Source organism: Ovis canadensis, chromosome 3 (genome assembly GCF_042477335.2).
Source record: "Ovis canadensis isolate MfBH-ARS-UI-01 breed Bighorn chromosome 3, ARS-UI_OviCan_v2, whole genome shotgun sequence".
Classification (NCBI taxonomy): Eukaryota; Metazoa; Chordata; class Mammalia; order Artiodactyla; family Bovidae; genus Ovis; species Ovis canadensis.
Genome location: NC_091247.1, coordinates 100190544 through 100215697, shown reverse-complemented (window position 1 = coordinate 100215697; position 25154 = coordinate 100190544). Strand labels below are relative to the sequence as shown.

Below are 25154 nucleotides of genomic sequence, written 5' to 3'. Positions count from 1 at the left end.
GTTTAGAGATGAATTGAGAAATGCACAGCAGTTACAGCAAGCTCTGAAGCTTACTGCTGTTGTTTCTATTTCCAACGACTAAACCTCACCCTCCGGCACACACCCCTTCCTTTATGTTGGTAACTGAAGCCTGAGCACATGGACTTCGTGGCACCCATGGTCTGCTGGCAGGAGCCTGACCCGGGGATGGGCTAGGGAGCCGTGGCTGAGTGTTGGCATGGCTGTTCAGGGTCACCACCGCTCACCCCATCAAAGCAGCCCTTGGATAGACTTTTTGGCAATCGGAAACCTCTCAGCAAACCTGATCCTCTGAACTAAGTCAAAAGTCACACGTGTGTGAAACCCACGATCCACCTCCTGCACGTCTGAAGGCAGCTCAGCTTCACCGGGACCCTGACACCAGCCTTGTGAGTGAAAACAGGCCTTTGAGCAAACGCCCCTCTGTGAAACAGCAACCCTAACCATTTCCTCCTAAATCCTTCTTTCAACATTCTAGAATGTCCCTCGATGAAGATGCTCATTTTCTCCTTTTTTATTTCCTTCTCACCACAGTTTAAGGAACGCCTTCATGAAGCCCACCCCTTCCTTTCCCGATAACCAAGAGGAGCTAAGTCGTGTGGCTGGTGGTTTTGATGGAGAGCATTCTAGCAAACACTTTGGGAAGCACTGAGATGGTGAGCACATACGTTCCTGGGTACGGTGGCCAGGGTGGGTCTCTGTCATCCCGTTCTGTAGACATTTATTAGGCAGCAGCATATCCTGGGCACAGGAGATGCACTAATGACATACCCAGTCCTTAACCTCTAGGCAGCTGCAGGCTGGTGACAGTGATGTGGCAAACGAGACCGACAGCTCCCATTACTTGGGATCTCCTCTAGGTCAGGGGCTGTGGCAGCGTGGTTCCAATCCTACTCTGCCAGCCTGCGAGGTAGGTTTTGTGAGCTTCTTTCCACTGATGAGGCTTCCCAGGTGGCTCAGTGTGAAAGAATCCACCTGCTAATGTAGGAGACTTGGATTCAATCCCTGGGTTGGGAAGACCCCTGGAGGAGAAAATGGCAACCCACTCCAGTATTTTTGCGTGGGAAATCCCACAGACAGAGGAACCTGGCGGGCTGCAGCCCACAGGGTTGCAAAAGAGTTGGCCACAACTTAGCAGCTAAACAGTAGCAGCAACAAAATTCCACTGATGAAGCAACAGAGGAGGTGCTCAGCGCCCAGGCGTGCTGGGTGGAGGCTGGGGTGGGGTCCATCCCACTGCCAGATGAGGGCACCTGAGGCCCACAGTGGGCACACAAGAGCGCACAGAGGCAGGGCGCTCTGGGGAAACAGACAGCACCGTACGAGGCAGGTGGAGAGATGGGAAAGCAGTTCTGAGCCCAGAGAGATCTATACAGGGGCAGAGTCCCCAGTCCAGGAGCCTGCAGAGAAATGGCTGTGCTTGTGCTCAGGAATCATGCGAGGGCGCTGCTTCCAGAGGGGAGGTGTCATTTTCTTTCAAGGAACTTATATTTAATTAATTCATTCATTTATTCATTTTCGGCTGCACTGGAAGTTCATTGCTGCTCACAGGATTGCTCTCACGGCATCTCGAGGGGTTCTCTTTGTGATGGCGTCTCTCGTTGTGGAGCACGGGCTCTAGGCACGTGGACATCCGTAGCTGTGGCACATGGGCTCAGCACTCATGGTTCCCGGGCTCTAGGGCACAGGCTCAGTTGTTGTGCCCCACGAGCTTAGTTGCTCCACAGCATGTGGGATCCTCCTGGACCAGGGATTGAACCCTTATTGGCAGGCAGATTCTTTACCACTGAGCCACCAGGGAGGTCCCTCAGAAATGTCTCGAGCTCTGCCTTCTTCCACCCAAGAGCTTTCTTCCCTCTGGCAGCCCGCCTCCCTGGGTCAACCACCCTGAAGGTGCAGGAGGACACACACTGGAGAGACTTGGAGGAGCATGGCCAATCTCCTTTCTGGGAAGGGTGGTGCTCCCCTGGGAGTGATTTGGCAAAATCAGGGCACATCAAGTAGACAGCATCGTGCGTCTGTCAGAGACCAGGTTCTCCAAGGGGTGGAGGGTGGGCTCATGGGTGGTTGAAGGTGGCACTGGTCCCCAGAGGTTTGTATGTCTTTTCCACCAGTTCCCAAATGCTCTGCATGTAGTGGTCAAACTTGATCTGTGACATTGGGCAAGGCACACTTCCTGTAGAATCTTGTTGATTTGTTTGCATAATGTGTGCAGCGTTGGACTCGATGACTTCCAAGGTCCCTCCCTGCTCTCAACATCCGCAAGCCTCCGTCAGCATTTTGAGCAGCGAGATGCATTCTCACAGTCGTCCCTGGTGGCTCAGATGGTGAACAACCTGCCTGCAATGTGGGGGGCGGGTTCAGTCTCTGGGTCGGGAGGATCCCCTGGAGGAGGGATGGCAACCCACTCCAGTATTCTTGCCTGGGAAATTCCATGGGCAATTCCAGAGGAGGCTGGTGGGCTACAGTCCACGGGGTCACAAAGAGTCAGACACGACTGAGCGACTAACACTTTCACTTTCGTGCCCTCTCACACCTCTTCAACCATGTTAGATGAGTTATTTTTCATTGCAATAATCAAACTTTACTCATGAAAAGAAGTATCCTAAGTCCTAAGCAGCTTGTTACACATGGGGTGGCGTATCCTACACCCTCGTGTATTAACAGAATATGGAAATGTGAGTTTTACAGATTTTCAAAGTAGCTGGTGTCAGAGAATGCAGGTTTTAACCAGGTACTTCCCAGGTGGCTCAGTTGTGAAGAATCTACCTGCCAGTGTAGGAGACCTAAGAAACACAGGTTTGATCCCTGGGTCGGGAAGATCCCGTGAAGAAGGAAAGGGCAACCCACTCCAGTATTCTTGCCTGGAGAATCCCACGGACAGGGAGTCTGGTGGGCTACAGTCCATGGCATCTCAAAGAGTTGGACACGACTGAGCATCACTTATTGGCTACTGAGATTCAGATGCTGCCTGAACCCCAGTTTCTACTTCTGTCAGTTCCTCAGTGGTCCCCAACCTTTTTGGCACCAGGGACTGGTTTCATGGATGACAATTTTTCAAAGACCAGCAGGGGGCTGGAGAGAGATGGTTTCAGGATGATTCAAATACATTACATTTACTGTACACTTCATTTCTGTTATTATTACATACATCGGCTTTACCTTGGAGCATCAGGCATTAGGTCCCTGAGTCACAGGAAAGCATCGGACTGTGTAGAGTTGTTGCAAGGATCAAATAAGATGATGGATACAGAAGAGTTATAGGTAAGATGAGAAACTAGGCGTGTGTACATTAGGAATGGAATTTCCAGTATTAAATTCTTGATGACTGAAGATTCGGCTGGCCAGGCCAAAGACAAGAGGACGCGTATTACGGGTGAACGCAGGCAATCATGGGTCAGGACCCAGTACTGTGGGGAAAAGTTGCTAATAAAACGACAATCTGCAGAAGGTGAATTTATTTCAGTCGAGAAGAAGGGTGGACACAGTGGTGAGCCTATGGAGAATTTTAGAGGAAAGAGAGAAACTTGTGAAGTGAGTTCTTTATGTAAACATATCTCCTCCCACGGGAAACCAAGCACCGAGGTCAGAGAGTGCTGGAGTTCATGGGGCTTCTCAGGTTGCTTGCCTTAGGCTCATCTGACGGCGCCAACCGTGGCATTGAAGGATGAGGAAACAGACCCGGGAAGGTGAGGTGACTTCCCTGAGGTCACAGGAGTGGGCGCAAACTCAAGGGATCCAGGAAAGGGAGCATTAAAGAGAGAGGGAACATCGACACTTGAGCTGGCATCTGAGGTTAGGCAGCGGGCAGATCTCGCCTCACTCCCAAGGTTGTACAGGATCCTGCCAGGAAAGGTTTCTGACCCCAAAGGTCAGAGTAAGGAGGTGGACGCCTGTGGTTTGAGAAGTAGGCTAGGACACAGACGCAGGCCTTAAGGGATTTCCCCTGGGGCTTGGCGATAAAGAATCCGCTGCAATACAGGAGATATTAGCGATGTGGGTTCGATTCCTGGGTCAGGAAGATCCCTTGGAGGAGGGCATGGAAACCCACTCCAGTATTCTCGCCTGGAGAATCTCATGGACAGAGGAGCCTGGCGGGCAACAGTTCTTGGGGTCGCAGAGTCGGACATGCCTGAAGCCACTGAGTGTGCACCCGTGTATATGCCTTAAGCTGAATCAAACTAGGTTGCGTGACAAAAGTGTAAATTCATGTATTACCCGCCTCTATGCAATAACAGTAGATTCTTCACATTACAGTGAAGTAACTTTGCACCCTGCATGGCTTCCCTGCACCCAGGATGTGTAAATGAGCCCCTGCCACTGGTTTGTCACGGTCGTGTGTGCGTACTCAGTCGTTTCAGCCGTGTCCAACTCTCTGCAACCCCATGGACTGTAGCCCCCCAGGCTCCTCTGTCCATGGCATTCTCCAGGCAAGAGTGCTGGAGTGGGTTGCCATGCCCTCCTCCTTAGGTTTGATCCTAAGGGATCAAACCGGTGTCTACAGTGTCTTCCTGTCTTTCTTTGGGATTGGAATTCCAGTTGAGCTATTTTAAATCCTAAATGATGATGCTGTGAAAGTGCTGCACTCAATATGCCAGCAAATTTGGAAAACTCAGCAGTGGGCACAGGACTGGAAAAGCTCAGTTTTTCATTCCCATTCCAAAGAAAGGCAATGTCATGTAATGTTCAAACTATCACACAATTACACTCATCTCACATGCTAGCAAAGTGATGCTCAAATTTTTCTAAGCCAGGCTTCAACAGTACATGAACAGTGAGCTTCCAGATGTTCAAGCTGGATTTAGAAAAGGCCGAGGAACCAGAGGTCAAGTTGCCAACATCTGTTGGATCATCAAAAAAGCAAGAGAGTTCCAGAAAAACTTCTACTTCTGCTTTATTGACTATGCCAAAGCCTTTGACTGTGTGGATCATAAGAAACTGTGGAAAATTCTTAAAGAGATGGGACTACCAGACCACCTTACCTGCCTCCTGAGAAATCTGTATGTAGATCAAGAAGCAACAGTTAGAACTAGGCATAGAAAAACAGACTGGTTCCAAATTGGGAAAGGAGTACGTCAAGGCTGTATATTGTCACCCTGTTTATTTAACTTATATGCAGAGTACATCATGTGAAATGCCAGGCTGGATGAAGCACAAGCTGGAATCAAGATTGCTGGGAGAAATATCAATAACCTCAGATATGCAGATGACACCACCCTTATGGCAGAAAGTGAAGAACTAAAGAGCTCTTGATGAAAGTGAAAGAGGAGAGTGAAAAATTTGGCTTAAAACTTAACATTCAGAAAACTAAGATCATGGCACCCGGTCCCATCACTTCGTGGCAAATAGATTGGGAAACAATGGAAACAGTGACAGACTTTATTTTCTTGGGTTCCAAAATCACTGCAGATGGCGACTGCAGCCATGAAATTAAAATTCTTGCTCCTTGGAGGAAAAGCTATTACCAACCTGGACAGCATATTAAAAAGCAGAGACATTACTTTGCCAACAAAGGTCCGTCTAGTCAAGGCTATGGTTTTTCCAATAGTCATGTCTGAATGTGAGAGTTGAACTATAAAGAAAGCTGAGCGCCGAAGAATTGATGCTTTCAAACTGTGGTGTTGGAGAAGACTCTTGAGAGTCCCTTGGACTGCAAGGAGATCCAACCAGTCCATCCTAAAGGAAATCAGTCCTGAATATTCTTTGGAAGGACTTATGCTGAAGCTGAAACTCCAAAACTTTGGCCACTGATTCAAAGAATTGACTCATTGGGAAAGACCCTGATGCTGGGAAAGATTGAGGGCAGGAGGAGAAGGGGACGGCAGAGGGTGAGATGGTTGGACGGCATCACCGACTCAATGGACATGAGTTTGAGTAAGCTCTGGGAGTTGATGATGGACAGGGGAGCCTGGAGTGCTGCAGTCCATGGGGTCACAAAGAGTCGGACACGACTGAGCGGCTGAACTGAACTGAACCACTCTACTGTGCAGCAGAAATTAACACAACATTGTAAACCAACTATATTTCAAAAAATAAAATTAAAAAAATCACCATTTCCACACTGTATCTAACTACTGTTTAGTTCAGGTCACCACTTCCCAAGTTTGGTGTTGAGAGCAAGTAGTAAGCATCCCCTTAACATGGAATGTGTGTGTGACAGGAAAATATTTATTCTCAAGTAACACTAGATGAGTAATTCCAAAAGCACCCTCTGAGCATCAGCAGTTAATGAATCCTGTATACACTACCTGGGAAGGAGTGGTTTCTTTATAAGACCTATAGGAGACACGTAAGAAAACAACATCTTTTTATTAATATTTGACTAATGCTTATAAAGGGCACCCTTGGTGACTCAGTGGTCAAGAATCTGCCTGCAGTGCAGGAGACAGGGTTCAATCCCTGGGTCAGGAAGATCCCCTGGAGAAAGACATGGCTACCCACTCCAGTATTCTTGCCTGGAGAATCCCACAGACAGAGAAGCCTGGTGGAGTTACAGTCCACGTGGCCGCAAAGAGTCATACGCGACTGAGTGTCTTGGGGCTCTTTTTAGAGATCGTCTTGTTTAGCTGGATCAGTGATTTCATCCAGCTGGACCATGGTAGAGGCATGATGCAAAGAAGTTCATAACATAATTTAGAAGTCTAGAAGGGAAATAAAGAATGAAATTCAAGCGGTAAGTCTGGAGATGTGAATCCGTTTCTGAAACAAGATGAAGGGAAGTGTCAGAGCCCCAGACAGAGCTGTCACTACAGCGTCCGCAAGTTGCCACCGTGGGGATGGCCAGAGGCACTGGCCACAGAAGGCAGCTCCCTGGGCCTCTTGCATCCCCAAGGCCACTCCTGTTATCCCATCCCAAATGTCAGGGACCTTCGAAGAGAGTGGGCAGCAAGCCAAGCTGGAAACATTCTTGTGAGGGTAGTCCTGGGTCCTAGGAGTCCCTTGACCTTATTTCAGGACGTGTGTGTGTGCAGGCTCAGTTGTGTCCGACTCTTTTTATATGCGTGTGTATCCGACTCTTTGAGACCCCATGGGCTGTAGCCTGCCACTCTCCTCTGTCTATGGGATTCTGCAGTCAAGAATATTCTCCAGTCAAGGTTGCCATTTCCTTCTCCAGGGGATCTTCCCAACCCAGGAACTGAACCCCTGCCTCCTGTGTCTCCTACTTTGCAGGCAGATTCTTTACCACTGAGTCATTGAGGAAGTCCCTATTATTTTCTAAGGAAAGCAAAAAGTTGGACCAAAAAAAAAATGTAGTTCATTTCAGTTAATTATAGTACACCACATGGACTTCGCCGGCAGCTCAGATGGTGAAGAATCTGCCCGCCACGTTGGAGACCTTGGTTCGATCCCTGGGTGGGGAAGATCCCCTGGAGGAAGGCATGGCAACCCACTCCAGTATTCTTGCCTGGAGAATCCCCATGGACAGAGAAGCCTAGCGGGCTACAGTCCATGGGATCACAAAGAGTCTGACTCAATAGTGACTAAGCGCAGCACGGTACACCGTGTGGCTAAGTCGTGAGTAATATTTCCATAGCTGTAATAATATAAATGCTGTATACTGATTTCTACTCATACACGTGCACGTGTGCTTAGTCATGTCCCACTCTTTTCCACCCTGTGGACAGTAGCCCACCAGGCTCCTCTGTCCATGGGATCCTCCAGACAAGAATGCTGGGGTGGGTTGCCATTACCTACTTCAAGGGAACTTTCCAACCCAAGGATTGAACCCATTTCTCTTGCATCTCCTTCATTGGCAGGCAGATTCTTTACCAACTGAGCCAGCTGGGAAGCCAGTTTCTATTTAATAGAATATATTTATTTATATTGGGAAGGGAGTACAATATATGAGACCTAACTGTTTTCTTCCACAGAAGGGAGACAAAAGACAATATCAAAGCAGAACAAATCAAGAAATAGCAGCATAGACAAGTGGTTTTTCAACATATAGAGGCAAAAAAAAAAAAAAAAACAACCAACAACTAAAGTAGTTGGAACTAGAAACCTCTTGATGCAGGAATCAAGGGTAGGCAGGCTGGCTTGGGGACTGCTGCTTTTGTTACAAGCTCATAAAATGATTTCAGGTTTTTTTTCCTTTTTTTTTAGCCACGTGACATATGATGTCTTAGTACCCCAACCAGGGACCAAACCCCTTGCTGTGGGATGGTGGCGTCTTAAGTACTGGACCACTGAGGCAGTCCTTTACTTTCTAATGTATGTACATAACTTTAAAAATTGGAATTTTCTAAAGTAAAGGGAAAAGATAAGCTTCCAGACAACTGTAGGTGTCTACAGAGACACGAGTGCATTAAATGATGCAGGGTCTGAGACATCTCAAAACCCCTGTGCTGCAGGACTCGGCTGCCCACAGATCCCCAGGGGGATATCCCAGCCTGCTCAGATCTGCCTCTGCCTCCTCCTTCCAAGCTGGTCTTTTGGTCACTGAAGGCTGACCGAGTTGCCTTTGGAAGTTTATACCCAGTGACCAAAATGCAAGCTCTAACAACAGTACTCTTTTTTTAGCATGAGAAAGAAACGCATAGGTTGCCAGCGAGTGAACTAAATGTTATATTTAGCTGGGAAGATAACATATCCCTAATGTCTGGATTTATCAAAACAAATTCCAGATGGCAGGCAAGCCATAGCGTGGGGCCATCTGCTAAGTTACAGCAGGGCTCATTTTTTCTAAAGGTGAAAAGTAGCAAATGTCAAAACTTCTGATGGTGAAACTATATCTATCTGTTGCTACTACTGGAGTAGTCATCCTGAGCTGTGCATCTCATATGTGCTAATTTAAACATCTGTCACCATATGTTCTTTCTAATAATTAAATGAGGAACTATGTTTTTTTAAAAAAGAAAAACACTTAGTGCGAGAAAAATCGTATGACAAACTTACATGTGGTATCCAAAAGGAAATGATACAAATGAACTTATTTACAAAACAGAAACAGACTCACAGACTTAGAGAACCAGCTGATGGCTGCTGTGGGAAAGAATAGAGGGGAAGCGAGAGAGTTTGGGGTGGACATGTACACACTGCTGTGTTTAAAATGGACAACCAACAAGGACCTACTGAATAGCACAGGGAACCTGCTCAATGTTATATGGCAGCCTGGGGGGGAGTGGGGTTTAGGGGAGAATGGATCCATGCGCATGTGTGGCTGAGTCCCTTTGCTGTCCACCTGAAACAAGCACAACATGGTTAATCAGCCATCAGTTCAGTTCAGTTCAGTCGCTCAGTCGTGTCCGACTCTGCGACCCCCATGAATCGCAGCACACCAGGCCTCCCTATCCATCACCATCTCCTGGAGTTCACTCAGACTCATGTCCATCGAGTCCGTGATGCCATCCAGCCATCTCATCCTCTGTCGTCCCCTTCTCCTCCTGCCCCCAATCCCTCCCAGCATCAGAGTCTTTTCCAATGAGTCAACTCTTCGCATGAGGTGGCCAAAGTACTGGAGTTTCAGCTTTAGCATCATTCCTTCCAAAGAAATCCCAGGGTTGATCTCCTTCAGAATGAACTGGTTGGATCTCCTTGCAGTCCAAGGGACTCTCAAGAATCTCCTCCAACACCACAGTTCAAAACCATCAATTCTTCGGCGCTCAGCCTTCTTCACAGTCCAACTCTCACATCCATACATGACCACAGGAAAAACCATAGCCTTGACTAGATGGACCTTAGTCGGCAAAGTAATGTCTCTGCTTTTGAATATGCTGTCTAGGTTGGTCATAACTTTTCCATCCATACCTCAACACAAAATAAAGTTTGTATTTTTTAAAAAAAGAAAAAACCACTTAGTGGATATAGTAAGTTTCGGTGTACACCTGCTAAACATATATTGTATAGTGACAGCTGTAAGCATTAACAAAACCGTTTAACAGGCTACTGTGACACAAATTGAGAGTAGAAACCACTAAAAACTGGCATCTTTTTTTTTTTTTTCAAAATGATGTAGGATGTAGCTGCCATTTTTGATTTAGCGCAACAGTGGTATTTTTAGTGCATATTCTGTTTGACAGGATGTTTCTTGCACATACTTTCTGCTCTCCCCACTCCCACTGTTCCCTCTGAAACTAATCATTACATGCCTGTGTTTATCCAGCGCCCCCCCCCCCCCACCCAAGGCCCTGCTTGCACACAACTGCCAGCTTAATCTTCTTTAAACATGGCTCTGTTTATATAACTTCCCAGCTCAGAAAACAGTCAATAACTCTCCAATGTCTAGGAGATAATGTGCAGGCTTCTACTCACAGACACCCTTACTTTTTCACCCACCCCTCATGGGAGTCCCCCATCTGCCCAGGCTGCAGCCAGGCTCTCCTCCCCCAAACTGGATGGAGCTCTGTCTCCAACTGCAGGGCATTTGGCAGGGACCCTGATTCTTTCTGATGGACTCAGCAGCCTTCTCCCTGAGGAGTCTGGCGGGTGCTCTCTCTACCATGAACTGAATCCAGCATGCCATGCCCACTATGAAGGCGAGAATTCTTCCAACACAGAGACTCCTGTGGCTAAGCCCACCCCCAGCTCAGCTTCCAGGGGTGATGCCATTATCCCCAGATCCTGTGTGATGGAAAACATTGGTCACCCCCTCAGGGAACCTCAGAAATGACCTCCCCACAGTGTCTATGTCAGGATTTCCCTGGTGGTCCGGGGGCTGAGACTCCACACTCGCATTGCAGGCGGCCCAGGTTGGATCTCTGATTACGGAACTAGATCCCATATGCCTCAAATGAGAGTTCACGTGTTGCTACTACAGATCCTGCACAGGGCAACAAAGATCAAAGATGCCACCACTAAGACCCAGTGCAGCCAAATAAATAAAATAAATATGTTTATTTTTTTAAAGGTCTATGTCTTAATTCCTGAAACCTGTGAATGTTACCTTACAGAGGAAAAGAACCTTTGCGGGTGTGATTGAATGAAGGCTCTTAGGATGCGGAGATGATCCTGGGTTATCCCAATGTAATCACATGAGTCTTTATAGGAGGGGAGTTGGGAGGGTCAGAGGCAGAGATGGTGATGAGATAACCTCTTTCTGACCTCTGCTCAGAGAGAAAGAGAAATTTTGAAGCTGCTCAACTGTTGGCTTTGATGATAGAAGAAAGGGACCATAAACCAAGGAATGGAGACAGCCTCTAGGAGCTGGAAAAGGCGAGAAATCCACTGCATCCTCGCTCCTCCAGCATGACCCAGTCCTGCTGACACATGAAGACTGACTTGGACTTCTGACCTCCAGAACTGTAAGATAATAAATAACTCTGGGTTGGTTTAGGCCACTGAACCTGCAGTCTTTTGTTCTGGCATCAACAGGAAATTAATACAGCCTCTTCTGGCTCTCCTAGGTCCAGCCCTAACAATCCTGACCTGAGTCCATCTCTCTGCGGACCCTTAGTGAGGTCCCAGCAGGCTTAGGCTGAGATTGGTTAAAACTGCCTGGTCCAATATGTTAACCACTAGTCTCCGGTGGTGATTTATATGTAGATTTCACCTGTTTAGTCGCTAAGTCATGTCTGACCCTTTTGCGACCTCATGGATTGTAGCTGGTCAGGCTGCTCCAGTGTCCATGAGATTTCCCAGACAAGACTGGGAAAATGGGTAGCCATTTCTTTCTGCAGGGGATCTTCTCAACCCAGGGACTGAACCTAGGTCTCCTGCATTGATTGGCAGGCAGATTCTTTACCACTAAGCCACCAGGGAAGCCCCAAATTTTACTTAATTAAGATAAAACACTTAGCTCTTCTGGTATACTAGCTACATTTTAAAGTGTTTAATAGTCCCATGTGGTTATTGACCACTGGATGGTGAAAATACAGAATAATTCCTTCACCAAAGCAAGTTCTACAAGATGATGCTGGTTATAACGGTACACTGTGTGCCATTAGTTTTTATAAGCCCCCCAATTTTTTAACCAATCTAGTTTGACTTTCCCCCCATTGAGCTATACGGTAAATGGTGGAAGTTTCCTGGGGAGGCTTTCCAGGATGGGGAAAGAGGGCTTAGAAGTTGGGTGAACCTAGAGGCGGTCATACAGAGTGAAGTCAGTCAGAGAAAAGCAAATACTGGGCATTGATGCACACATGTGGAATCTAGCAAAGTGGCATAGATGAGCCTATTTGTGGGGCAGGAGTAGAGACGAAGATGCAGAGAGTGTCCAGTGGACACGGGGTGGGGAGGAGGAGCGGAATGAACTGGGAGGTTGGGGTTGACATGTGCACACGACCACGTGTGAAATAGCTAGCTGGTGGGACCCTGCTGGAGAGCACAGGGAGCTCAGCTCCGTGCTCTGTGATGACCTAGAGGGCGGGATGGTGGGCGGGATGGCAAGGAGGTCCAAGAGGCAGGGGATATATGTATACATTGAGCTGATTCACGTTGTCGTACGGCAGAAACAATTATTTTGATACATCACATTAATTTATGGTTATCCTATGTTCAGGCTTTTATTTGATAAGATTTCATATGAATTACCAATAGAATGACTTAGAAAAATAGGAATTGAGGGACGCTTTCTGCACTTGTTTAGTTACCGAGTCGTGTCCAACTCTTTGTGACCCTATGGACTGTAGCCCACCAGGCTCCTCTGCCCACGGCATTTCTCAGGCAAGAATACTGGAGTGGGTTGCCATCTCCTTCTCCAGGGGATCTTTCTGATCCAGGGATTGAACCCAAGTCTCCTGTAGTGGCAGGCGGATTCTTTACCACTGAGCCACCAGGGAAGCCCCTGTAAAGCAATTACACCCCTAATTTTAAAAAAAGGAAGTGGGTGAAGTGAGGGCGCCTGGGTGAGCGCGCATCTTGAAACCTCAGAGCCCCTCCACCCCGCCCACCCCTGCTGCTGGGGGAAGCTTCCCCCAGGGCATCCCCCAGTGCTGAGTGTGGGCCAGGGGCCTGCCACCTGCCTCCAGGGAGCATGTCTGGTTTTTCAAATTGCTTAGGAAGTCTGTCCCTATTGTTAGAGGATAAAAACATTCTTCATTATTTCCTTCTAACAAGCTCAGAAGCTTTTATTTTAAAACTTTCTGTAACTCATCTGAAATTTGTTTTTGTATATGATATGAGACAGCGACCTTTAAGTTATTTTCCCCTATGGATAGCAACAGTCTTATCATTCTTTCCCCACAATTGAAATGCCACTTTGCTTGTGCAATAAATTCTCATGTATAAACAGATGTTTTTCTACTTATCTACCTCTGCGTGACTATCATCCCATTTTACTTGCAATAGATTTGCAGTTTATTTTGTCATCTAACAGGGCAATTCCCTCTCATTGTCCTTGTTCTTCAATATTTTATTTTTTCTTTTCATTTCCTCCTTCTGATGCATTTCAGCATCAGTTTCCCAAGTTTCACCTAAATATCCAGCGGACTTTTTTTTTTAGAATTATTTTGGATTTAGGTTCATGAGCTCACTGACATTTAAAAAATATCAAGTCTCTCAATTTAAGAACAAAATTTGCTGTTCACTTATTTAGGTGTTTATTTTTATATTTCTTGAAGGTTTTATATGTGTCTTCATTAGAAGTAACAAACAATAATAAGGCATTTGTCATTGCTAATATGAAAGGCTTCCCCCCCCTGGGTTTTTTAATTGCTTAATATTAGTATATAGGAAACAGCTGATTTTTGTGTATGGCTCTCTTAATTGAACCCCTTTTCTACTTTAACAGTTTTTCCATTGAGTCTCTGGGATTTTCTAGATAGATTATCATCCCATCTGCAAACCAAGGCAGTTTTTCCTCTTTCGTCCCTAGAACCTTTATCTCTCACTTCTTTTTCTTGGCTTGACTCATTGGAATATCCAGCATGCAGTTGAATACTAGAGTTAATAGCTAATATTCCTATATCTTCCTGGGTTTTTTTCTCCCTGCTTTTCTTAATTGGAATATTTCTATTATCTCACCATTAAGTACAATGCTGACTGAAGAAATTTTTTTTTCTTTTTCTAATTTGCTCAGAAAGAGGTGCTGAAATTTAACCAAAATATTATTTTACATTTGAGATGATTATGTGGTTTATTTTCTTCTTTAAATCATAAATGTTGAATTATAATAACAGATCTCTTAATATTGAGCTAGCCCTATAGTTCTAGAATAAACCCTATTTGGCCAATGGTATTAGAATTAGCCTTTAAATAAACTGATAAATTCCTTGGGGGTTTGTCCTGTCCAGTTTATGTTAGCCTTGTACCATAATTTGGGAAACTTTCCAACTTTTTCTATCCTCTAGAACCTTTATGTGTTCTAAAAGTCTGGGAGAACTTGGCAATAATTGTCTAGGACAAGTTGCTTTTTAAAGATAAACTTTCTCAACCTTAACTTCTGTAGTGATTGGTCTACTCTGTTTTCCTAGTCCCACCTCCAGCGTTCATTGCACCATTGTTCCCAGTAGCCAAAATGTGGAAACGACTGGTGTCCGTCAACAAATGAATGGTCTATACAGACAATGGGACATAATTTGCCTGTAAAAATGAATACATTTGTGATCCATGCTGCAACCTGGATGAACCCTGAAGAAATACTAAGTGAAGTAAGCCAGTTACAAAATGATGGTGTGATTCTACTTACGGGAAATGTCGTTGTTTAGCTGCTCAGGGATAGTGGTGTGTAGCCCACCAGGCTCCTCAGTCCATGGGATTCTCCAGGCAAGAATACTAGAGTTGGTAGCCATTCTCTTCTCCAGGGGATCTTCCCGACCCAGGGATTGAACCCGAATCTCCTGCGTCTCCTGTACTGCAGGAGATTCTTTATTGCTGAGCCACCGGGGAAGCCCTGTGATTCAGTAGTTAATTATATTATTTAACATCCCACATCCATTCAGAATTAACTTTTTGTCTGTTTAGTCTTTTCATCTGGGGGGAAGGCATGTTAAAATATCCACCTAAGATTTCTGATTGCCATCTTTTTGTATATTTGCATACATGTTAAAGCTATGTTGTTAAGAGGACAATACTTCATGACAATATGTTTTCTTGGCAGATAGTAGCTTTTACCACAACAAAATATCTTTTGTCTTTCTATCTAGTACATTAGTTATTTCAAAAATTTGGTAATTTTATTTATTATGATAATTTTACAAATTGAAGGTTTGTGGCAAACATGTCAAACAAGTCTACTGGTACCAGTTTTCAACAGCATTATTTTTATTTTTATTATTTTTGTTTATTTTTTATTTTTTTTAACAGCATTACTTTTAAATTACGGTACATTCATTATTTTTTAACACATAATGAATCGTATGCTTTGACTACATTACAGTGTTATCCTAACTTTTTTAATATGTTGGTCTTAAACTTTATTTTGTCTGATATTAATATTGCCATACTTATTCTCTTTAAATTACTTTTTAATTTCCATAGTTTATTTTATATGGGTGCATGGTTTTAAAAATAATTTTACAAAATTTGTAGCAACGTAAACTTCTTGCCCCAACCCTCCCCCTCTGATTTTTCTTTCCCTAGAGGCAACCACTTACTACCCTTTTCATAGTTTCCTCAGATAATTGCTTCCACATTTTTAAGTAATAACCTTCCTGCTGTTACCTCTCAATTTTTCAGTTTTAGATTTTATCCATTTCCTGTTGTGGAACATTATTATTATTCAGCTCCCTTACATGACTCCATTCCCAAATCCTCCCCAAATTGCTACAATTTGGGGTTAGGTCAATATTCAATATTCATTATTATGTTTATGAAAATATGATTCATAGCCAAGTTCTTTAGTATATGATGATTATATATCTTTTTAGGTATAACTTTCTGTTTTCCCTGGAGTTATTACATTTCTCCCTTCACTTGGTTGTTTAAGTATCACCATTTCATCCCCAATTTTCCACCAGAAGTTAAACCTGTGTCCACATTATACAGTCTTCTCTCTGCCCTCTGGTGACACTGGTGGGTCTCAAGGCCTGTTGCACGGCTGGGCTTCTGACTCTCTGAATCTGGGTGTTCTTTCGATCATCCTCCTGTGTTTTTATTCCCTAAGTGGCACTAGTGTAAAGAATCTACCTGGCAATGCAGGAGACGCAGGTTCGATCTCAGGGTCAGGAAGATCCCCTGGAGAAGGGCATGGCAATCCACTCCAATATTCTTGCCTGGAAAATCCCATGGACACAGTAAGAGGTGACTGAGCGTCTGAGCACAGTCCCATGGTGCACCCTACGCAAAGCTTCTTAGGACAGGGTACAGGAGGGTGAACAGTCTGAAACCATCTTTATCTACTCTTACATTGGATTGAACAACGTTTGGGGGTCACATGCTTGGGATTTGAAAGGCACTGCTAGTTTCTAGTCTTGCTGTTGACTTGTGTTGCCAACCTGATTCCTGTTCCTTTGTGGCCTGTTTTGCTTCCTGGGAGCTGTTAGGATTCTCCTACCTCCTGGGTTTGCTCTGAAATTTCACAAGGAGCTACCTTGGTCTGGATCTCTGTTCATCTACAGTGCTGGGCATTAGTCAGTGCTCTCCTTCCAGAAACTTGTGTTTTCTATTTCTGAGATTTCTCTTGAGTTGATGATGTGATCACTTCTCATTGATTTTTTCTCTGTAACTCCAATTTCTCAGGATAATGATCCTATTAGATAGATGCCCTGATTTTTTATAATTTCTCATCCATTTACACTCTGTTTCTTATGATCTTCAGTTATAACTTTTTGGAAGACTTTCTCAAACTTAACTTTTTATCCTTTCATTGAATTTGTCATATATACTATGGTTTTTAATTTCCAAGGCAACTTTTGAATATCTTTTTTGCAATCTACTGGTCTCTTTTTCCCGGGATATGAGTATCTGCGAATTCCACTTCTCTGGAAATATTGCTTTGTTTGGCTTTCTAAATTTCTGCCTTGTTTCCATCTCCCCCAAATTTAACTTTTCTCTTTTGTCGAACTTTTGTTTTCTGCTTTTGTGGGGAAGCTTTTCCTCAATTAACTGGTGATCCTTAGATGATCTTTCAAGGTCAAGAGGGAGTCACTTAAAAGCTTTTTGGAGAAATTTCCCTGGTGGTCCAGTGGCTAAGACTCCACTTCCCAATGCAGGGGCCCAGGTTTGATCCCTGGTCAGGGAACTAGATCCCGTATCCTGCAATTAAGAGTTTGAATGTCATGACTGAGACCTGGCACAGTCAAATAATTAAAAACAAATTAAAAAAAAAAAAGCTTATTGGAAACTCTGAGTAGATGCAGCTTGTCTCCTAGTGGGTCTATTGTAAGGATGTCTGGCTGGGCAGGATAGCTAGAGAACCCCAACCATTAACATCTGAAGGGCTTTTCACGTAGGTGAATCAGGTTCCTGGGAGACAGCATGTCTAACTCCTGGGCATAGAAAAGCAGACTAGCTGCAGGCCTGAAGCCAAGGGGATGCGGAAGACGGGGTTTTACGCTCAGACTATGTGACGTCTCCTTTACCTCCGTGGTGTGCAGTGTGTTTCTCCCTCCTTCCTCCCTGAAGTCCAGGGTCACTCTGGTTCATTATCTTTCGAGATATCTGTGGAGGTGGGGAGGATAGTTGGAGCTCTAACTACATCATCTGTGGGCTTCAATCAATAAGCCCATCTTTAGCCTCACATATACCACAATGTTCATACTCAGAGTGTTGCGTCCTTATGATACTTTCTGATGGTTTGTGGCACAAAACTGCCTACTTCTGGGTTCCCCAATTGCCAAATGGGCATAAGCTTTTTTTTTTTTTCCCAACCATTTACCAATTAGATGTCTAACCTCTTTCCTTTTTCCAAGACATCGTCGCATCCCTTGTGGGTCTATCCCTATATAAGAACATTCACCTTATGACATCTTCAGGGGGCTTTCAGACGGAAGTGGAGGCACCTTCAATCCATCATACTTAACTCAGTGCTTCCTGTTTCTTTTCAGTAGTATTCACTTGCTCTATCTTTGCTTGTTCCTGTATTTTCAAACTTTAAACCTGCCATTCTGTTTCAGCTGTCTCATATAGTAGCAAGAGCTGATACCCCTTGACACTATCTGCTAGGCACTTCACGTATACCTGTGCGTGCATGGTCTTATTTACGACTCGTGACCACACTCTGGAGTAAGTCCTGCATACTATTCTTGTGCTCATGTTACATGTATCTAGTAAGCAGTGATGTACCCAAGATGCAAACCCACAGCCTGCACCACTGTACGAATCACTATAGTACCAGTAATGGCACCTGGATTTTTTTTTTTTTAACACAGTAGAGTCTTTGTCCTTTAATAGGGGAATTTCAACCCATCGCATTTATTGGGCGAATGTATGTATGAGTGTATTCTTACTATCTGTGGTGAATTATATCATTGCTAGTAAATATTCTCTCTCTTTTCCAGCTGAGGGATGGTTATAGTTCAGTGCTCCTCAGATGCTGAGTTTAGATATGTCTTCGTTTTAGTCTGCTGAATGTACGTGGCTTCTCTCTTCTTTCCCCTCTGGCATAAACAGGCATATCTCAGATAAGGATGCTCCTTCATGGCAAGTCCCAGAGTGAGAAAACACAGGAAAAGGCCCACAGCCTGAAGTAGAGTCGTAGCCAACCCATGGCCCTCATACAATGTGAGCTGAAAATAAATGTTTACTGTCATAAAATCCTGAACGTTTTGAATTGTTTGATATGGCAGCTCTTTTAGCTTCCTTTAAAAACTTGTTTTCTCTTGCTGAAGTACACTCTTAAATACTATTTAAAGGGCTGATGGGATATAAAATTTAATCTTTGCGTGTCTAAAAAATGTCTTTATTTTGCCCTTCCACTTGAATGTTAATTTGACTGGGAATAACATTTGACATAATTCTCTCTTGGATTTTGAAGTTATTATTTCCTTTTTCCCCCTTTTGTGTCTATTGTTTCAAATGCCAACCTGAGTATCCTTTCTGGATAACCTGTTTTAGTCTTCTGGAAGTTTTAGGAATTTCTCTTTCTCTTTGGAGATTTAAAATTTTAAGATGATACTTCTGGAATTTTTTTCTTTCCTTTTTGTCTCACTCTGCACACAGTGAACTCTTAAATATGAAAATTCATGTTTTCCACCAGTTCTGGGAAATTTTCAATTATTTATCTAATATTTTTCCCTTCTTTTGTCTCTTACTTTCAAATTCTTGTAGGAAAAAATGTTCAGTTCTCTCTCTTCCATGTCTTGTATTTTCTATCTCCTAATTGAAAATTATTATTATTTTATACTTTAACACTATATTGGGGGAGAATTTCTTGGGTTGATTGTACACTTTCACTTGAATCTATGCTTCTATTTAGCCCATTTATATTTTTATTGGATGAATTTTATAAATGTTGGAGCCAGGATTCAAATCCAAGCCTGTGCTATTAGTTACTATATGACTAGTAAATGGTATAATGACTCTTTTTTTAGCCCAAAGAGAGTCTTTTTCCTATAAGAAAGAAATTTTAACCCACCAACATTTATTGAACAATTGATATGTATGAATGTACATTAACAATCTTGATTTAAGAACATGAAAACATTTCTCTGAGTATATAATTTATAGAGATTTTTTCCCCCCTTCCTCTATTGAGGCTATTTACTCAGGGTTTGTTTTATCCAGTGGGATGACTTTGATGTATTTCTTTCCTCAGGGTTGCTTTTTCACAAGTAAGTATTAGAGTATTTATGCTTGATTCCCTCTTCACCTGTCAATGAATGTCTTGATTAGGATAGCCTGCCTCCTTCTGATCAAGAAGAAGGATTGGAATTTAGGATTCAGTGTGTGTGTGGGGCTGGCTTCTGGATCTCCGTCCCTTCTGTATTTTGCTAATTTTCTGAATCCTTAGCCCCATTACCTATGCTGTGGGTTTCTGGTGTCAGATTCCCACTTGGAGAAGGACTTTTATGCTCTGGAAATAAATACTGAATCAGAACTTTTCATGTATTTCCTCCAATGTCCCTACAAGGCTCTGGAGGCGCATCCGCGTTCACCTGTATCTTCCTTTAACTCACTCCCATATAAGAAATATTTCTGCTTTGAAAACAGTTCTAGGGGCTTGAACCTGGGAACACACGCTGCTGCCACCACTGGCTATGCACAGGGAAAGAAAGGCGAGAGAGAGGACTTCTCTAATGAAATTCACCTAATTGCCCGCCGATTGGTGGCGAGTCCAGGTCTGTTCATTGCAATCACTTACGCCGAGTGTGGAGGCATTTCAGAACTGCTTTTTCGGCCCTGAATTTTGAGCGGGACTTTCCCCGTTCCTGTTTTGCCGTCCGTGCAGCCTTCAGTCCCTGTTTGTCCTCTAGGAATCCCTGAAACGTCTGGACTGTGGACGTTTCTTTTGTGTTTCTTCGGCTGCTGCTGTTCTGTTTTAGTTGTTTCTTTACTGGAGAGAGGGAATTTCCGCTAGTCGCCTTGACTCAGTACTCTCTATTTCATTTTGAAAAAAAATTTTTTTTTTCCTCCAAAACAAAGTAAATAGGGGAAGAGAAAAAGCGTATATTTGTGGGTACGTTGCCTCATCATAGCCACTCCTGAGGGCTCATCTGGGGGCCCTTTCTCATCAGTCTCATAGCCCACACCCAGTGGAGACGCTGATGCTTGGTCAAACCAGTCAGCTAGCTTTTTGATATCTTAGAGCACTCCCCCTTCTACTTCAAACTTTTCACTCATCCTTCACCCTCCAGGGCCTTTCACTCCACCTGAATGGTCAGAGTTGTCAAGTAGCCTACTTTCTCCTGTAGAGCAAATCATCCAACACACTAACTTGCATTAAAATGTTAGGAATTTAATATATTTTCCCTACCAGTCATATGCGTACTTTGAAAATGATGAAAGAAGAAAGCAAGGCTCACAATAAGGGATTGCTGTGGACTGAATGCTTGTGTCCCCGCAAAATTCACATTTTGAAATCCGAATTCCGACTTCCCTGGTAGTCTGCTGCTGCTGCTGCTAAGTCGCTTCAGTCGTGTCCGACTCTGTGCGACCCCATAGACAGCAGCCCACCAGGCTCTGCTGTCCCTGGGATTCTCCAGGCAAGAACACTGGAGTGGGTTGCCATTTCCTTCTCCAATGCATGAAAGTGAAAAGTGAAAGTGAATTCGCTCCCTCAGAACTCCCCTGCCCATGGGATTCCCCAGGCAAGAGTACTGGAGTGGGGTGCCAGTGGTTAAGAATCTGCCTGCCAGTGCAGAGGACGCAGGTTCAAGCCCTGGTCCGGGGAGTGACTAAGGTCATGTGCCACAAGTACGGAAACCCATGTGCCCTAGAGCCTGTGCTCCGCAGCAAGAGGGGCCGCTATAGTGAGAAGCCCGTGCACCCCACTGCTACTGAGCCAGCAGGCAGAACAAAGACCCAGCACATCCAAAAAACATTCCTAATGCTAATGTGATGGTACTAGGAGGTCGGGCCCTTTGGAAGGCAACTAGGTAACAAGGACAGGATGAGGCCCAGGGATGAGATTAGGGCTTCCCTGGTGGCTCAGATGGTAAAGAATCCACCTGCAATGTGGGAGACCTGGGTTCAGTCCCTGGGTTGGGAAGATCCCCCAGAGGAGGGCATGGCAACCCACTCTAGTATTCTTGCCTGGAATCCCCATAGACAGAGGGGCTGGGCGGGCTATAGTCCTTGGGGTTGCAAAGAGTTGGACACGACTGAGCGACTAAGCACAGCACAGAAATGATATGGAAGCCCTTGCTTTCGCTGTCTGTGCTCTTTCTGCCTTGAGGACGCAGTCAGTCAGCAGTCTGCAACCCGGAAACGGGTCTGCATCAGAACCTTGATCTGACTTCCAGCCTCCAACTCTGTAAGAAGTGAATTCCTGCTGATTATAAGCTACCCAATCTATGGTATGTGGTTATAGCAGCCAAGCTGAGACAGAAGTAAATGCTGCTGCTGCTGCTAAGTCACTTCAGTCGTGTCCGACTCTGTGTGACCCCATAGACGGCAGCCCACCAGGCTCCCCCATCCCTGGGATTCTCCAGGCAAGAACACTGGACTGGGTTGCCATTTCCTTCTTCAATGCATGAAAGTGAAAAGTGAAAGTGAGGTCGCTCAGTCATGTCCGACTCCAAGCGACCCCATGGACTGCAGCCCACCAGGCTCCTCATCCATGGGATTTTCCAGGCAAGAGTACTGGAGTGGGGTGCCATCGCCTTCTCCAACAGGAGTAAATAGGTATTAACAGTGGCACTTCAGGTATTTTGGAGGGAGAGCTCATCAATGCACAATTTTCAGGCCACCGTCACTTTGCCTGCTCTTAAAGGTAGCCCTGGGACTTCCCTGGTAGTCCAGTGGTTACAACTCTGCACTTCAGTGCAAGGGGCATAAGTTCTATCCCTAGTTAGGGAATTAAGATCCCACATTCTGTACAGGTGGAGCCAAAAAAATTAAAAATCAAAGGCAGCCCTGACTCCTGCCTTCTAATGGGAGGCTGCAGGGTGGGTTGAACTACTGACGGTCACTTATGTTCTCTCTTTAGTCCTTTGCAGTTAAGGATAATCATGCTGAACTATGAACATTTTAGCAAAAAAGTGAGGGGAGGCCCCTCAATACTTGTTGGGGTGACCTGTCGGGTAGTTATAAATGGGCAACTTTGGGCGGGTGGAAGGCATGGTGGGTGTGCTGGCGGAGGTCAGGGCAAGGTGCGGAATCTTATTTTTATTTTCATTTCTTTTGACTTTTCTCCAGAAGTGAAACAGAAGCCCCACCCTCTGCTTTGCGGTTTCCCATTGTGGGAATTTTCCTGTAAGGAGGTGATTCCACTCTGTACCCCTGTGGTTGGAAGGAGGAATTAATATTGAAGTGGCCAGTCTATCAGGTGCATCACCTCACTGGGCTAGGCACATGAATCATGTCAGTTACTCTTGATAATTCTCCCTGGTTATTGGATCCCCTCTGGGCTTCCCACGTGGCACTAGTGGTAAAGAACCTGCCTGCCAAAGCAGAAGACATAAGAAACAGAGGTTCGATCCCTGGGTCGGGAAGATCCCCTGAAGGAGGACATGGCAACCCACTCCAGTGTTCCTTCCTGGAAAATCCCATGGACAGAGGAGCCTGGCTGGCTACAGTCCATGGGGTCACAAAGAGGTGGATACACCTTAAGGACTAAACAACAACAACAAAATATAACACAAACGGTTACAGCATCTGTATTAGCCATGCTTTTTCACTCGTGTGCCTCCCCTGCCCCCGAACAAAGTCACTATCAATGGTCAAGACAGTCTTTTCCCCTCTCAGGCACCACCACAGTTATATCAGAGGCACCAAAACCCAGGCATCAGCCACGCGCCTGCAGAGCTGCAGTTACAACTCATTCCATTTATCAGTCGTCTCTTGCACTTTAATACCGTGTAAGGGAAGAAGGTGTTCAGTAAAGTTTAGATTGTGTGTGTGTGTTTCTGTGTGTGTGTGTGACATATCAAATACATCTGAAATGAGCAGGCAAATCAGGGAACACTTTCCAAGGTTATCTTTTTCTTTGTCTTTAATGAATTTAAGTGTATATCACACAACTGATCCCTGACATTCCAAAATGGCACAGAGTCACACTTAGGGTCCAATCTGTTTGCCTTTGTTCAGACCAATAAACTGGGCATTATCTTTGCACAGTCAGCCAGAGCTCTAAATAGCTGTCAAGAATGTGTAACTAGACATGTGCCCAAAGTACACCCAAAGTGCCCCCTTTTCAGACAGCCACATTAACGGAGTGCTTTCTCCCCATTTCTCATGTTTGCCAGCCTTGCTGGCTTCTTAAGATCGAAAGCCCAAAGGACTAGAACCACCTGTATCTAGAACAGCATCTATTATGTGGCTGGAATTCAGCAAATGTTGAAAAATAATGATAATTACGTGTAGAGCAGGTTCAAGGATTCCTTAATATAATGCCAAGTATTTCACTTGTCAGGCAACAGAATCTCTGACATCGAGGCTTTCTTCTTGATGAGAGGCAGTCGATGAGCCAGATCAAGACAAACCAGATGCGGTCCAGGCTCCTTTGCAGAGAGAGGTGTGAGTTTCTTCTCTAATTTTTATTTTTTAATTGAAGTATAGTTGATTTGGGGCTTCTAAAGTGGCACCATCTGCCAATGCAGGAGAACCCACCTGCCAATGCAGGAAACATAAGAGACTCGGGTTCAGTCCCTAGATGGAGAAGATCCCTTGGAGAAGGGGAATGGCACCCCACTCCAGTATTCTTGGCTGGAGAATCCCATGGACAGAGGAGCCTGATGGGCTACAGTCCATGGGGTCGCAAAGAGTTAGACACAGCTAAAGCGACTTAGCACACATGCAACTTGGTTAAAATGCATCAGTTACCTAAAGCTGACTGATCAGAAGCGTGGGTTGTGCACATGAATCTGGGTTTTCGTCCTGGATTTGCTACTGTCTGAAGGCGCCATTGTGGTCCCATGACTTCGTGTCCCCAGGTCTTGGATTTCTCTTGTCTGTGAAATTATGAAAATGGGAGGGCTGGCTACACAGGTTTGTGTGAGGCTTAAATGAAATGAGCAGGAAGAGTGCTGAGCTGAGTGCAGGCACAGGCAAACACCCAGCCAAGGGGAGCGGCTCATACGAAGAGTGGTGGTGCCCGGACAGCCAGCCCTGCCTGGGTAGTTTCTCAGCCCTTCTTGCAGAGCCGAGAAGAGGGGTTAGGAGTATAAGCATCCAAGGACTCAGGAAATCCCACGTCCTGGGCACAGAGTGGGGAGAAATAATCCTCTTTGCATCTCAGCAGACTTCACTGCCGCATGTGAACTTTTCTGACATACCATGTTCAAGGCAGGCAAACACCATATGCTGGGAGAGCAAGTCCTAATTTCCTGGCATGTGTGGTGAAGCTGCCTTGCACTGACATGGCTTTGTGTTTAATTTCCTTAGCTTTTTAGACACAAAGCATTGTCTGCAAGAAATGGGACTAACAAGGAATAACTGAACAGTGGGAGATGCTTGCTGATCTGAAGATGTCACCGAGAGTCTCAAAAACGCTCACTGTGTAAATGCGTGTGTGTGACCAATGAATATTTTTGCTTCTGAAGGCACACAGCAGCAATGGAATTGTCTTTAGAAAATATAGTCATGCTTGCTTTATCTGTGCCATACTATAGTCCCTTATTTATATTTTTATATCAAGCAAATTCTGACAAACTTAGCAAAAGACAGCATTCTTTCAAAAAATTAAATAAATATGCTGAAATTTCAATTAAAAAAAAAGAAAA

At 44.8% G+C, this 25154-nt stretch overlaps 1 long non-coding RNA gene across 4 annotated transcripts; it reads left to right on the top strand.

Annotated features, from left to right (window-relative positions):
- LOC138437113 (uncharacterized) lies at positions 1-25154 on the top strand. 4 transcript variants are annotated; one of them, XR_011255774.1, is made up of 7 exons: positions 1-407; positions 553-674; positions 11069-11258; positions 14367-14543; positions 22630-22759; positions 23846-23947; positions 24817-25154. It is a non-coding gene; the product is annotated as an uncharacterized lncRNA (long non-coding RNA). The 4 variants fall into 4 exon arrangements; XR_011255775.1 differs by lacking the exons at positions 23846-23947; positions 24817-25154 and having other exon boundaries at positions 22630-23157; XR_011255777.1 differs by lacking the exons at positions 14367-14543; positions 23846-23947; positions 24817-25154 and having other exon boundaries at positions 22630-23328.